We start from the raw sequence: 16326 nt of genomic DNA, 5'->3' as shown, positions 1-16326 counted from the left end.
AAGGATTAATCTCCAAAATTTATAAACAGCTCATGCAGCTCAATAGCAAAAAAACAAACAACCCAATCCAAAAATGGGCAGAAGACTTAAATAGGCATTTCTCCAAAGAAGATATACAGACTGCCAACAAACACATGAAAGAATGCTCAACATCATTAATCATTAGAGAAATGCAAATCAAAACTACAAAGAGATATCATCTCACACCAGTCAGAATGGCCATCATCAAGAAATCTAGAAACAATAAATGCTGGAAAGGGTGTGGAGAAAAGGGAACAATCTTGCACTGCTGGTGGGAATGTGAATTGGTACAGCCACTATGGAGAACAGTATGGAGGTTCCTTAAAAAACTAGAAATAGAACTACAATATGACCCAGCAATCCCACTACTAGGCATATACTCTGAGAAAACCATAATTCAAAAAGAGACACATACCAAAATGTTCATTGCAGCTGTATTCACAATAGCCGGGAGCTGGAAACAACCTAAGTGTCCATTATCGGATGAATGGATAAAGAAGATGTGGCACATATATACAATGGAATATTACTCAGCCATAAAAAGAAACGAAACTGAGCTATTTGTAATGAGGTGGATAGACCTAGAGACTGTCATACAGAATGAAGTAACTCAGAAAGAAAAAGACAAATACTGTATGCTAACACATATATATGGAATTAAAAAAAATGTAATGAATAACCTAGGGGGAAAACGGGAACAAAGACAGAGACCTACTTCAGAATGGACTTGAGGATATGAGGAGGAGGAAGGGTAAGCTGTGACAAAGTGAAAGAGAAGCATGGACATATATACACTACCAAATGTAAGGTAGATAGATAGTGGGAACCAGCCGGAGAGCACAGGGACATAAGCTCGGTGCTTTGTGACCGCCTGAGGGGAGGGATGGGGAGGGTGGGAGGGAGGGAGATGCATGAGGGAAGGGATGTGGGAACAGATGTAAATGTATAACTGATTCACTTTGTTATAAAGCAGAAACTAATAAAAAAAATTATCTTTGAGCCGAAAAGGAAAAAAAAGAAGTAATCAATAAAAATTATTAATATACTCTCACAAATAAAAAAAAAAAGAATCCAGCCATAGAGCAACTAAGCCCGTGCACCACAACTACTAAGACTGGGCTCTAGAGCCCGCAAGTCACAACTACTGAGCCCACGTGCCACAACTATTGAAGCCCATGCACCTAGAGCCCGTGCTCTGGAACAACACAAGCCACCGAAATGTGAAGCCCGTGCACAGCAACGAACACCCAACACAGCCAAAAAAAAAAAAAAAAAAAAAAAGAATCCAGTAAACATTTGCCTGGGTGGTGATAGGATATGTTTTCCAGGTTATATGAGGCTCACTTGGTATAAAATCAATGCACACACCGAAAGTGTACAGTTTATTTACTTTTATATCCATACCCATTCATGATGCAGTGGTGATGGGAATATTTTCTAGAAAGTTGGCACCAGTAACAATGATGTTTAGGGGAACATAAATCAAGGGAAACACAACACAAAAAGTTCACATACACACACAGAATCATACCACTCATTTCACATACAGACACACCCAGTCTCATGCATACAAACATACACCACCTAACCGTAATACAGCTTCTTCCTGGGACTATAGCAATTGGTCACATTACTTGTAAATCACTTTCTATCACCAGGACCCCTACTCTCATTCCCAGCGCAAATTTGGAATCAATTTGCCCTCTACACTAAAACCAGCAAGAATGTCCCACTTTCTTATCTTCAAAGTTCTTCCTCCCCAAGTGACTGATTCCAGAATGCATACCGTTTTCACGTTCTGTGAAGGCCACCTGCAATTACAGAAGAGAAAACACTATGAGGATAAGATCACAGTAATGCTCAGGTCTTTTGTTCATTTGCTGACAGCAGAAAACCTCATAAGAAACAGTGGTCCAGGGAACCCAGCAAGGGTTATCAGAGCAAACCTACTCAGGCTGAAAGGCAAGAACTTTGCTGGGAGGATGGAACTTCCAAGTCCATTTAGGTTGGAAATTACAGAGTTCTCTTCCTACAGGAAAAATCGCTGCAGGAGAGAGAGCTCCATACTCTACAGGCTGTAATGGATGCTGTCAATTTTAATGTCCTGTGGAATCAGGCACCATGAGTTGGTAATAGACTCTCACTCCACAATCTCCCAACCAAGCGAGTTGTATATATCTGGAAGGAATACCCTCAAATATTCATAACTTAATTCTATTCAAAGAGAAATAAAGCAATATTTCTATCTCAGACCAGAAAAAATCCAGCTTACCTTGGGGATCCACGGAGGCTTTTCTTCTGTCCTATCACGGTGCAGGTCATGAGCCACATCCTCAGGGAGAGCTGGAGGGACACAGAGTAACAATTAGGACACTGGTAAAGCTGCTCAGGAAATACTCAGGGGCTTTCTTCTCGATGAGGACATGGGGTGGTGTGTATGGATGTGGGAGGTTAGTAAGTGTGGGCTGAGCTGGTGTTGGGCCATCCTCTTTGGCGGATGAAGGAAGGCAAAGGACAAGAGGAAGGAAATGAAAACAGAGCTTTGGCTTTCTAGCTAAGGGGAGCCTCATCAGAAGGGAAGGGTCGATCTAAAAAATGGTAAACACTAAAATGCATGCTCTGTTTCAATGACACAGACCCATGACCCATCCTGCCTCTTTTGAGTTTCTGCTAAATTGCCACTGTCTCTTGATTTTTTCCAGATCACTCTTTCCCCAGCATCCACAATGCCAACTACTGCATTTATCATGTCTTCTGTTGTATGATATTTTATACCTGATTAACAGCAACCTCCATTAAAGGACTGAATTCAGTCCTAGACAAAATATGCTATATTTATTCACGAATCACTTGTCTTAAAGAAAATCAAATACACAAGATTTGACAAAACTGAAATCCTACCATTTAGATACCACCACTATCAATCGTATCATATTTTACTCCCAGTCTTTGTTGTCTATAAAATATACGTATGCCCACTGTGACAGGGGTTGTCCATACTCTAGGGAGCTGTTCCATAAGTGGGACACTTCGTTATGAGGAGGGAGCCCAGACTGAGTACAGCCTGTCTCTAACCCAGCTGTGCAGGAGAAGTGTACAGCCTAACAGTCAGGTTCCACTTTGAGTCCTTGGGTGTGGGCTACAGGAATTGACCAATTCTAAGGCTTATGGTAATGTTATCCAATACAATAAAATAGCTCCCTGATTCTTATCTGCTTTTGGCCTTGTTTAAGCAATGACACCAGCACTGACAGATATGACCTGTACTGTATACATGGGGTCTCACACCTCTCAGAATCTGGGAGCTGACCAGGAGAATGCAGGTCCTGAGGTGAATTTCACATTAATGACTGTGCCAAAGTCAACTGATAAGTCCACCCATAGCTGCCCTGGATTCTGTGACCACTAAGGCCACCTGATGGGCAAGGTCTGGACCTTTGGAGATGCTAGGACTTCCAGCCAAGGATACGGATGCAGAGACTCCCTTGCTCCATGACTGAGGATCCCTTGGCTGAGTGGTAAGTGCAGGTCAGGGATCCAGAGCACCCACATTGGGACCCACCCCTGGGTTCTCAGTTTGGCTTTTCCACTTAGGAGGTCAAGAGCTGAGAACATTTATCTCTGCACCATCTCCTTCTGAGGAAAAGGAATATTAACCAAATCTGGGCAACAGCTGTGTTGAGGGAAGAACAAGGTAGTGTACAGACAGTGTGCAGTGGTGATGAGGTTTGTTGCCAGGTGAATTGTGCTGTGTAAGAGGGAAATATCTCATGAGGAAACACACACACGCTCACGCATGCAGGTTTACAATCACACCACATAGGCTCACACATGGACCCCACCCCAACCCTGATACACACAAACCCACATCATCTAAATGATGCAGTTACTTCCAGGACCATAGAACTTGGGCATGGCTCTTTACTGGGAAATCAGTCTCTAGCTCTACACCCCCAGCCCTCATCCCTGTAGGGACCCTGAATCAGGGTGTCTCTCCAAGCAAAGCCAGCAAGAGAGTCCCACCTTCTTCATCATCTAGGTTGTTCCTCAGCACAGGGGTGATCTCTGAATACATACCGTTTTTGTTTGCTGTCCAATCCACCTGTGATTAGAGAAGAGAAAACAGTGTAAGGATCTCAGCATCATGTGCTCTGTGGACACAGGTATTTCATCTCTTCTTTTGTCCTCAGAAAAGCAAATGGGAAACTGTTGTTGAGTCAATGGCCCCAAAAGAAACCAGAGAAGACAGCTGTGGTAAAGGCTCGATCTTTGCCTGGAAGACCTCTCAGGTCCACTTTGAGGAGCAAATACAAAAGTCTATTTCAAGGAGGGAAATTTTCTGCTGAGGAAAGTGTGTCTGACCCTACAGTTTCTAACTGATGTTGCCATTTTTTAAATGGCCTTTTGAATAAGTTATCTGTTGGGAAAGAGCTTCAATCAGCATGCATCCAACCAAGCAAAATTGTATACATCAGCTGTCTTGAACATTGTAGATCTTCAGATCTGAAATCAATTGGAAAAGAAAGAAATGAAGCAAACTTTTAATCTCTGATAAATAAGGGGAGCTTACCCTGGAGGTAGAAGGAGCCTCTTCAACTGCCCTCACATAGGGCAGTTCCTCCAAACGGTCCTCATGGGGCTCTAGGAGGACACAGAGTAAGTGTCAGGACACTGGTGATGCTGCTCAGGAATTACTCAGAGAGCCTCGTTAATGTGGACACAGGGTGGGAGTGTATGGATGCAGGTGGTTACTGAGTGTGGACTGAGGTGCTGTTGGACAAACCTCCCTGGTGGGTGGAGGAAGGCAAAGGGGAGGAACATTTCAGAAATGAGGAAGAGAACCTTTAGCTTTCTAGCTGTAGGGAACCTAATCAATTTGAAAGTGTCAGTCTGAAAAAGCTTGAACACTAACATTGCACTATGTTTCAGTATAGAGTCCCACGGCCCCTCTGCCCATTTGAAAGTCCCTCCAAATCCCCCTTCTTCTTGAAATGTTACAAGACTCTTTCAGCTTCCTTCTAATCAAATATGTTGCTCCTTCATTCATCGTCCATTCTGTTGGATTGTTGACTTATTTTATTGTGATGAAATATACATATTTATGCTTTTCCTAATTTTGAAGTATACAGTTCACTAGCATTTCTAACTTTCACAATGCTGTGTACCCATCAACACAATCTACATCTTAATCTTTTGCATCATTTCAACGTAACCTCTGTACCCATTAAATCATAATCCACCTTACTCCTGCCTCCTGACCTTGGTCATTTCTACTTCCGGTGTCTGTGAGTTTGCCTACACTAGGTACCTCATACAAGTGGAATCATATAATATTTGTCTTTCTGCGCCTGCCTTATTTCACTAACAATAATATAATTTTTATATTATTTGGATCATTCATTTTGTAGAATAAGTCAAACTGTAATTCCTTTTTATGGTTGAAAATTATTCCATTCTGTGTAGATATCACATTTTATTTATCCATTCATCACCTCATGGACTTTGGATTGTTTCTATCTATTGGCTACTAAGAATAATGCTACTATGAACATTAGTGTACGCATTTCTCTATGGCACCATAATGGTGACAAATAATACTGTACATATTTCAAATATCATTGAATATAACAACACAAGGTGTGACTCTTAGGTGAACTATGGACTTTTAATTAGTAAAAATATACTTACATTGTTTCACTAATTGTAACAAATGTACTTCACCTATGCTATATATTATTAATAGCTGAAACTGGAGTGATAGGATACAGGAATTTTCTGTATGGATGTACAACTTTTATGTCAGTATAATCCTGTTCTAAATAATGTCTAATAATTTAAAGAAATCTCAAAACATGGTTTCAGGGAGGGATGTGTTGTTGCTAACGTTCAAAAATCAGCTAATGTCTAAACCATAACTAGAGACCATCTTCCCTCTTAAACATGAACCAAATTTTGAATTTTAAATGTATGTTTACTTCCATGGTTAAAACAGTACCAGCTGGCTTAGTAAGTTTCAATTTGAACACATGGAATAAAAGAAGAATACTGCTTAATATTTCATAGCTATTTCTTAAATATGAGGCACTGAATAAACTAGAATAATTACTCTTGAGAGAACCTAATGAAAAATTTTCCACAGTACCTTCAGCTGGGTCATTTATAGCGTGCACCCTAAAATGTGGCCAGATGCGGATCTTTTTCAGCCAGCCTGGGATTGATATTCTTGACCTCTGATGAGTGTTTCTTCTTCTCGCATTCTGGGAGCAGCATCCTGGGAAATGCATTACAATAGAGACAACTATTGACATCATGCTGGCAGAAGACCATGGGGAAATTACCAATAATTTATTTACAGTTCAATCCTTTGGTCCCTTTCCTCACCAGCTGCCCAGCAGAGCCTCCTGAATCAAAGTTGGACTTAGGAAGATCTTGCAGTTTGCTATGCAGTGAAAACACCCAACAGACAGGTTTTGTGGGCAAATATCTTTATTTAACTGAGAATGTCTAGAAACTCAGCAAACCATTGGGACAATGACTGATGGACTGGATTCAAATCCCGTTTAGAAGAAGCATGTACTTGGGAAAGATATATAGATCCCTCTTTGCCTCAGTTCCCTGTTCTGAGATGTAGGAATGCTAATATGGCCTACTTTTAGCATTATGTCATGGGGCCAAAAATGATTGAATATAGGTAAAATGTTTGAAAAATAAAGGACCGGTGCTTCAAAAAGCTCTATAAGTGTTCAATCCTGAATGATGGCAAGAATAAGCTGGATATTTCATAGCTGTTGAAAGGAGAGGATGGATTTGACGGCAACAAGTAAAGGAGGGATTCAAGTTTACTCTTCAGCTTTTTCATGGGAACAATGCTTTACAGCTCATGGAGAATATCCATGATCATGTCTGACACCTAGCCCTGTTGGGGGTGAAGGGGAGGGCAAAGTGGGGGTTGTAACCCTTATGTTATGGTGGAGGGTGTGGAAATTTAGAGAGAAAAGTGACTGTCCAAGAGTCACAACCACGATGAATGATGGATTATGGACAGGACAGAGAGAGCCAGTGCCTACCCTGAGCTCAATACGTGGGGTAGATCTCTGGGGTTTCTCTTCACCTTATGCAGTGTTCCTTGCCCAGCACACAGAAACACAGCCGGCACAAGTGATGGAAGACAGACTTTCCACAGGAGAAGGACATTTCGTTTCCTTAGCACAGAATCCGATAGTGAATATTAGCCTCAAAGGAGAAAGGTGGAGTGAATTTCCTCCATCTACTCCTGGAGGCTCCTTCTTTCTCGGACTCCTTCAGAAATGGCTGTGGCATGTGGGTACAAGCATGGGCTCCCTGCAAAAGGAAGGAGGCCTGCCTAGCACTAGGTGCTTCAGGTAAGGGGGAAGGACTCATCCCGAGGCTCTAATAGGAAACAGTTAGAAAGAGGGAAGTGGCAGAGAGATGCATCATAACCATTCAGAATGCTATGAGACCTACTAAGAGATGAGATTTCTTATTAAATGAAGTTGTAATTGAACCAGTAGTAGGCATGCTGAAACCCAGTTTTGTTCATTAAGAATCCAGCCATGGAGCAACTAAGTCCGTGCACCACAACTACAAAGCCTGTGCTCTAGAGCCTGCAAGTCACAACTACTGAGCCCAAGTGCCACAACTATTGAAGCCCATGCACATAGAGCCCGTGCTCTGGAACAAGAGAAGCCACCGAAATGAGAAGCCCGCGCACTGCAACGAAGAGCCAACACAGCCAAAAGAAAAAAAATCCAGTAAACATTTGCTTGGGTGGTGATAGGATTTGTTTTCCAGGTTAAATGAGGCTCACTTGGTATAAAATCAATGCACACACTGAAAGTGTACAGTATATTTATTTTTATATCCATACCCATTCATGATGCAGTGGTGATGGGAATATTTTTTAGAAAGTTGGCCCCAGTAACAGTGATGTTTAGGGGAACATAAATCAAGGGAAACACAACACAAAAAGTTCACATACACACACAGAATCATCCCACTCATTTCACATACAGACACACCCAGTCTCATGCACACAAACCTACACCACCTAACCGTAATACAGCTTCTTCCTGGGACTATAGTAATTGGTCACATTACTTGTAAATCTCTTTCTATCACCAGGACCCCTACTCTCATTCCCAGCACAAATTTGGAATCAGTTTGCCCTCTACACGAAAACCAGCAAGAATGTCCCACTTTCTCATCTTCAAAGTTCTTCCTCCCCAAGTGACTGATTCCACAATACATACCGTTTTCACGTTCTGGGAAGGCCACCTGCAAATACAGAAGAGAAAACACTATGAGGATAAGGTCACAGTGATGCTCAGGTCTTTTGTTCATTTGCTGACAGTAGAAAACCTCATAAGAAACAGTGGTCCAGGGAATCCAGCAAGGGTTACCAGAGCAAACCTACTCAGGCAGAAAGGCAAGAACTTTGCTGGGAGGATGGAACTTCCAAGTCCATTTAGGTTGCAAATTACAGAATTCTTTTCCTAGAGGAAAAATCGCTGCAGGAGAGAGAGATCCATACTCTACAGGCTGTAATGGATGCTGTCAATTTTAATGTCCTGTGGAATTAGGAACCATGAGTTGGTAATAGACTCTCACTCCACATTCTCCCAACCAAGGGAGTTGTATATATCTGGAAGGAATACCCTCAAATATTCATAACTTAATTCTATTGAAAGAGAAATAAAGCAATATTTCTACCTCAGACCAGAAAAAATCCAGCTTACCTTGGGGACCCACGGAGGCTTTTCTTCTGTCCTATCATGGTGCAGGTCAACCGCCACATCCTGAGGGAGAGCTGGAGGGACACAGAGTAATTGTCAGGACACTGGTGATGCTGCTCAGGAATTACTCAGTGGCTTTCTTCTCGATGAGGACATGGGGGGTGTCTATGGATGTGGGAGGTTAGTAAGTGTGGGCTGAGCTGGTGTTGGGCCTTCCTCTTTGGGGAAGAAGGAAGGCAAAGGACAAGAGGAAGGAAATGAAAACAGAGCTTTGGCTTCTTAGCTAAGGGGAGCCTAATCAGAAGGGAAGGATCGATCTAAAAAACGGTAAACACTTAAATGAATGCTGTGTTTCAATGACAGAGACCAATGACCCCTCCTGCCTCTTTTGAGCTTCTGCTAAATTGCCACTGTCTCTTGATTTTTCCCAGATCACTCTTTCTCCAGCATCCACAATGCCAGCTACTGCATTTATCATGTCTTCTGTTGTATAATATTTTATAACTTGATTAACAGCAACCTCCTTAAAGGACTGAATTCCATCCTAGACAAAATATGCTATTTTATTCACTAATCACTTGTCTTAAAGAAAATCAAATACACACGATTTGACAAAACTGAAGTCCTACCCTTTAGATACAGCCACTATCAATCGTATCATATTTTTCTCCCAGGCTTTGGTTTCTGTATAATGTAAGTATGCCCACTGAGTCAGCGGCTGTCCATACTCTAGGGAGCTGTTCCATAAGTGGGACACTTCGTTATGAAGAAGGAGCCCAGACTGAGCACAGCCTGTCTCTAACCCAGCTGTGCAGGAGAAGTGTACAGTCTAACAGTCAGGTTCCACTTTGAGTCCTTGGGTGTGGGCTACAGGAATTGACCAATTCTAAGGCTTATGGTAATGTTATCCAATACAATAAAATAGCTCCCTGATTCTTATCTGCTTTTGGCCTTGTTTAAGCAAAGACACCAGCACTGACAGATATGACCTGTACTGTATACATGGGGTCTCACACCTCTCAGAATCTGGGAGCTGACCAGGAGAATGCAGGTCCTGAGGTGAATTTCACATTAATGACTGTGCCAAAGTCAACTGATAAGTCCACCCATAGCTGCCCTGGATTCTGTGACCACTAAGGCCACCTGATGGGCAAGGTCTGGACCTTTGGAGATGCTAGGACTTCCAGCCAAGGATACGGATGCAGGGACTCCCTTGCTCCATGACTGAGGATCCCTTGGCTGAGTGGTAAGTGCAGGTCAGGGATCCAGAGCACCCACATTGGGACCCACCCCTGGGTTCTCAGTTTGGCTTTTCCACTTAGGAGGTCAAGAGCTGAGAACATTTATCTCTGCACCATCTCCTTCTGAGGAAAAGGAATATTAACCAAATCTGGGCAACAGCTGTGTTGAGGGAAGAACAAGGTAGTGTACAGACAGTGTGCAGTGGTGATGAGGTTTGTTGCCAGGTGAATTGTGCTGTGTAAGAGGGAAATATCTCATGAGGAAACACACACATGATCACGCATGCAGGTTTACAATCACAGCACATAGGCTCACACATGGACCCCACCCCAACCCTGATACACACAAACCCACATCATCTAAATGATGCAGTTACTTCCAGGACCATAGAACTTGGGCATGGCTCTTTACTGGGAAATCAGTCTCTAGCTCTACACCCCCAGCCCTCATCCCTGTAGGGACCCTGAATCAGGGTGTCTCTCCAAGCAAAGCCAGCAAGAGAGTCCCACCTTCTTCATCATCTAGGTTGTTCCTCAGCACAGGGGTGATCTCTGAATACATACCGTTTTTGTTTGCTGTCCAATCCACCTGTGATTAGAGAAGAGAAAACAGTGTAAGGATCTCAGCATCATGTGCTCTGTGGACACAGGTATTTCATCTCTTCTTTTGTCCTCAGAAAAGCAAATGGGAAACTGTTGTTGAGTCAATGGCCCCAAAAGAAACCAGAGAAGACAGCTGTGGTAAAGGCTCGATCTTTGCCTGGAAGACCTCTCAGGTCCACTTTGAGGAGCAAATACAAAAGTCTATTTCAAGGAGGGAAATTTTCTGCTGAGGAAAGTGTGTCTGACCCTACAGTTTCTAACTGATGTTGCCATTTTTTAAATGGCCTTTTGAATAAGTTATCTGTTGGGAAAGAGCTTCAATCAGCATGCATCCAACCAAGCAAAATTGTATACATCAGCTGTCTTGAACATTGTAGATCTTCAGATCTGAAATCAATTGGAAAAGAAAGAAATGAAGCAAACTTTTAATCTCTGATAAATAAGGGGAGCTTACCCTGGAGGTAGAAGGAGCCTCTTCAACTGCCCTCACATAGGGCAGTTCCTCCAAACGGTCCTCATGGGGCTCTAGGAGGACACAGAGTAAGTGTCAGGACACTGGTGATGCTGCTCAGGAATTACTCAGAGAGCCTCGTTAATGTGGACACAGGGTGGGAGTGTATGGATGCAGGTGGTTACTGAGTGTGGACTGAGGTGCTGTTGGACAAACCTCCCTGGTGGGTGGAGGAAGGCAAAGGGGAGGAACATTTCAGAAATGAGGAAGAGAACCTTTAGCTTTCTAGCTGTAGGGAACCTAATCAATTTGAAAGTGTCAGTCTGAAAAAGCTTGAACACTAACATTGCACTATGTTTCAGTATAGAGTCCCACGGCCCCTCTGCCCATTTGAAAGTCCCTCCAAATCCCCCTTCTTCTTGAAATGTTACAAGACTCTTTCAGCTTCCTTCTAATCAAATATGTTGCTCCTTCATTCATCGTCCATTCTGTTGGATTGTTGACTTATTTTATTGTGATGAAATATACATATTTATGCTTTTCCTAATTTTGAAGTATACAGTTCACTAGCATTTCTAACTTTCACAATGCTGTGTACCCATCAACACAATCTACATCTTAATCTTTTGCATCATTTCAACGTAACCTCTGTACCCATTAAATCATAATCCACCTTACTCCTGCCTCCTGACCTTGGTCATTTCTACTTCCGGTGTCTGTGAGTTTGCCTACACTAGGTACCTCATACAAGTGGAATCATATAATATTTGTCTTTCTGCGCCTGCCTTATTTCACTAACAATAATATAATTTTTATATTATTTGGATCATTCATTTTGTAGAATAAGTCAAACTGTAATTCCTTTTTATGGTTGAAAATTATTCCATTCTGTGTAGATATCACATTTTATTTATCCATTCATCACCTCATGGACTTTGGATTGTTTCTATCTATTGGCTACTAAGAATAATGCTACTATGAACATTAGTGTACGCATTTCTCTATGGCACCATAATGGTGACAAATAATACTGTACATATTTCAAATATCATTGAATATAACAACACAAGGTGTGACTCTTAGGTGAACTATGGACTTTTAATTAGTAAAAATATACTTACATTGTTTCACTAATTGTAACAAATGTACTTCACCTATGCTATATATTATTAATAGCTGAAACTGGAGTGATAGGATACAGGAATTTTCTGTATGGATGTACAACTTTTATGTCAGTATAATCCTGTTCTAAATAATGTCTAATAATTTAAAGAAATCTCAAAACATGGTTTCAGGGAGGGATGTGTTGTTGCTAACGTTCAAAAATCAGCTAATGTCTAAACCATAACTAGAGACCATCTTCCCTCTTAAACATGAACCAAATTTTGAATTTTAAATGTATGTTTACTTCCATAGTTAAAACAGTACCAGCTGGCTTAGTAAGTTTCAATTTGAACACATGGAATAAAAGAAGAATACTGCTTAATATTTCATAGCTATTTCTTAAATATGAGGCACTGAATAAACTAGAATAATTACTCTTGAGAGAACCTAATGAAAAATTTTCCACAGTACCTTCAGCTGGGTCATTTATAGCGTGCACCCTAAAATGTGGCCAGATGCGGATCTTTTTCAGCCAGCCTGGGATTGATATTCTTGACCTCTGATGAGTGTTTCTTCTTCTCGCATTCTGGGAGCAGCATCCTGGGAAATGCATTACAATAGAGACAACTATTGACATCATGCTGGCAGAAGACCATGGGGAAATTACCAATAATTTATTTACAGTTCAATCCTTTGGTCCCTTTCCTCACCAGCTGCCCAGCAGAGCCTCCTGAATCAAAGTTGGACTTAGGAAGATCTTGCAGTTTGCTATGCAGTGAAAACACCCAACAGACAGGTTTTGTGGGCAAATATCTTTATTTAACTGAGAATGTCTAGAAACTCAGCAAACCATTGGGACAATGACTGATGGACTGGATTCAAATCCCGTTTAGAAGAAGCATGTACTTGGGAAAGATATATAGATCCCTCTTTGCCTCAGTTCCCTGTTCTGAGATGTAGGAATGCTAATATGGCCTACTTTTAGCATTATGTCATGGGGCCAAAAATGATTGAATATAGGTAAAATGTTTGAAAAATAAAGGACCGGTGCTTCAAAAAGCTCTATAAGTGTTCAATCCTGAATGATGGCAAGAATAAGCTGGATATTTCATAGCTGTTGAAAGGAGAGGATGGATTTGACGGCAACAAGTAAAGGAGGGATTCAAGTTTACTCTTCAGCTTTTTCATGGGAACAATGCTTTACAGCTCATGGAGAATATCCATGATCATGTCTGACACCTAGCCCTGTTGGGGGTGAAGGGGAGGGCAAAGTGGGGGTTGTAACCCTTATGTTATGGTGGAGGGTGTGGAAATTTAGAGAGAAAAGTGACTGTCCAAGAGTCACAACCACGATGAATGATGGATTATGGACAGGACAGAGAGAGCCAGTGCCTACCCTGAGCTCAATACGTGGGGTAGATCTCTGGGGTTTCTCTTCACCTTATGCAGTGTTCCTTGCCCAGCACACAGAAACACAGCCGGCACAAGTGATGGAAGACAGACTTTCCACAGGAGAAGGACATTTCGTTTCCTTAGCACAGAATCCGATAGTGAATATTAGCCTCAAAGGAGAAAGGTGGAGTGAATTTCCTCCATCTACTCCTGGAGGCTCCTTCTTTCTCGGACTCCTTCAGAAATGGCTGTGGCATGTGGGTACAAGCATGGGCTCCCTGCAAAAGGAAGGAGGCCTGCCTAGCACTAGGTGCTTCAGGTAAGGGGGAAGGACTCATCCCGAGGCTCTAATAGGAAACAGTTAGAAAGAGGGAAGTGGCAGAGAGATGCATCATAACCATTCAGAATGCTATGAGACCTACTAAGAGATGAGATTTCTTATTAAATGAAGTTGTAATTGAACCAGTAGTAGGCATGCTGAAACCCAGTTTTGTTCATTAAGAATCCAGCCATGGAGCAACTAAGTCCGTGCACCACAACTACAAAGCCTGTGCTCTAGAGCCTGCAAGTCACAACTACTGAGCCCAAGTGCCACAACTATTGAAGCCCATGCACATAGAGCCCGTGCTCTGGAACAAGAGAAGCCACCGAAATGAGAAGCCCGCGCACTGCAACGAAGAGCCAACACAGCCAAAAGAAAAAAAATCCAGTAAACATTTGCTTGGGTGGTGATAGGATTTGTTTTCCAGGTTAAATGAGGCTCACTTGGTATAAAATCAATGCACACACTGAAAGTGTACAGTATATTTATTTTTATATCCATACCCATTCATGATGCAGTGGTGATGGGAATATTTTTTAGAAAGTTGGCCCCAGTAACAGTGATGTTTAGGGGAACATAAATCAAGGGAAACACAACACAAAAAGTTCACATACACACACAGAATCATCCCACTCATTTCACATACAGACACACCCAGTCTCATGCACACAAACCTACACCACCTAACCGTAATACAGCTTCTTCCTGGGACTATAGTAATTGGTCACATTACTTGTAAATCTCTTTCTATCACCAGGACCCCTACTCTCATTCCCAGCACAAATTTGGAATCAGTTTGCCCTCTACACGAAAACCAGCAAGAATGTCCCACTTTCTCATCTTCAAAGTTCTTCCTCCCCAAGTGACTGATTCCACAATACATACCGTTTTCACGTTCTGGGAAGGCCACCTGCAAATACAGAAGAGAAAACACTATGAGGATAAGGTCACAGTGATGCTCAGGTCTTTTGTTCATTTGCTGACAGTAGAAAACCTCATAAGAAACAGTGGTCCAGGGAATCCAGCAAGGGTTACCAGAGCAAACCTACTCAGGCAGAAAGGCAAGAACTTTGCTGGGAGGATGGAACTTCCAAGTCCATTTAGGTTGCAAATTACAGAATTCTTTTCCTAGAGGAAAAATCGCTGCAGGAGAGAGAGATCCATACTCTACAGGCTGTAATGGATGCTGTCAATTTTAATGTCCTGTGGAATTAGGAACCATGAGTTGGTAATAGACTCTCACTCCACATTCTCCCAACCAAGGGAGTTGTATATATCTGGAAGGAATACCCTCAAATATTCATAACTTAATTCTATTGAAAGAGAAATAAAGCAATATTTCTATCTCAGACCAGAAAAAATCCAGCTTACCTTGGGGACCCACGGAGGCTTTTCTTCTGTCCTATCATGGTGCAGGTCAACCGCCACATCCTGAGGGAGAGCTGGAGGGACACAGAGTAATTGTCAGGACACTGGTGATGCTGCTCAGGAATTACTCAGTGGCTTTCTTCTCGATGAGGACATGGGGGGTGTCTATGGATGTGGGAGGTTAGTAAGTGTGGGCTGAGCTGGTGTTGGGCCTTCCTCTTTGGGGAAGAAGGAAGGCAAAGGACAAGAGGAAGGAAATGAAAACAGAGCTTTGGCTTCTTAGCTAAGGGGAGCCTAATCAGAAGGGAAGGATCGATCTAAAAAATGGTAAACACTTAAATGAATGCTGTGTTTCAATGACAGAGACCAATGACCCCTCCTGCCTCTTTTGAGCTTCTGCTAAATTGCCACTGTCTCTTGATTTTTCCCAGATCACTCTTTCTCCAGCATCCACAATGCCAGCTACTGCATTTATCATGTCTTCTGTTGTATAATATTTTATACTTGATTAACAGCAACCTCCTTAAAGGACTGAATTCCATCCTAGACAAAATATGCTATTTTATTCACTAATCACTTGTCTTAAAGAAAATCAAATACACAAGATTTGACAAAACTGAAGTCCTACCCATTAGATACAGCCACTATCAATCGTATCATATTTTTCTCCCAGTCTTTGGTTTCTGTATAATGTAAGTATGCCCACTGAGTCAGCGGCTGTCCATACTCTAGGGAGCTGTTCCATAAGTGGGACACTTCGTTATGAAGAAGGAGCCCAGACTGAGCACAGCCTGTCTCTAACCCAGCTGTGCAGGAGAAGTGTACAGTCTAACAGTCAGGTTCCACTTTGAGTCCTTGGGTGTGGGCTACAGGAATTGACCAATTCTAAGGCTTATGGTAATGTTATCCAATACAATAAAATAGCTCCCTGATTCTTATCTGCTTTTGGCCTTGTTTAAGCAAAGACACCAGCACTGACAGATATGACCTGTACTGTATACATGGGGTCTCACACCTCTCAGAATCTGGGAGCTGACCAGGAGAATGCAGGTCCTGAGGTGAATTTCACAT

The sequence above is a fragment of the Mesoplodon bidens genome (assembly GCF_964165515.1).
Source record: "Mesoplodon bidens genome assembly, contig: HAP1_SCAFFOLD_499, whole genome shotgun sequence".
Classification (NCBI taxonomy): domain Eukaryota; kingdom Metazoa; phylum Chordata; class Mammalia; order Artiodactyla; family Ziphiidae; genus Mesoplodon; species Mesoplodon bidens.
Note: the sequence above shows the minus strand (reverse complement) of the source record.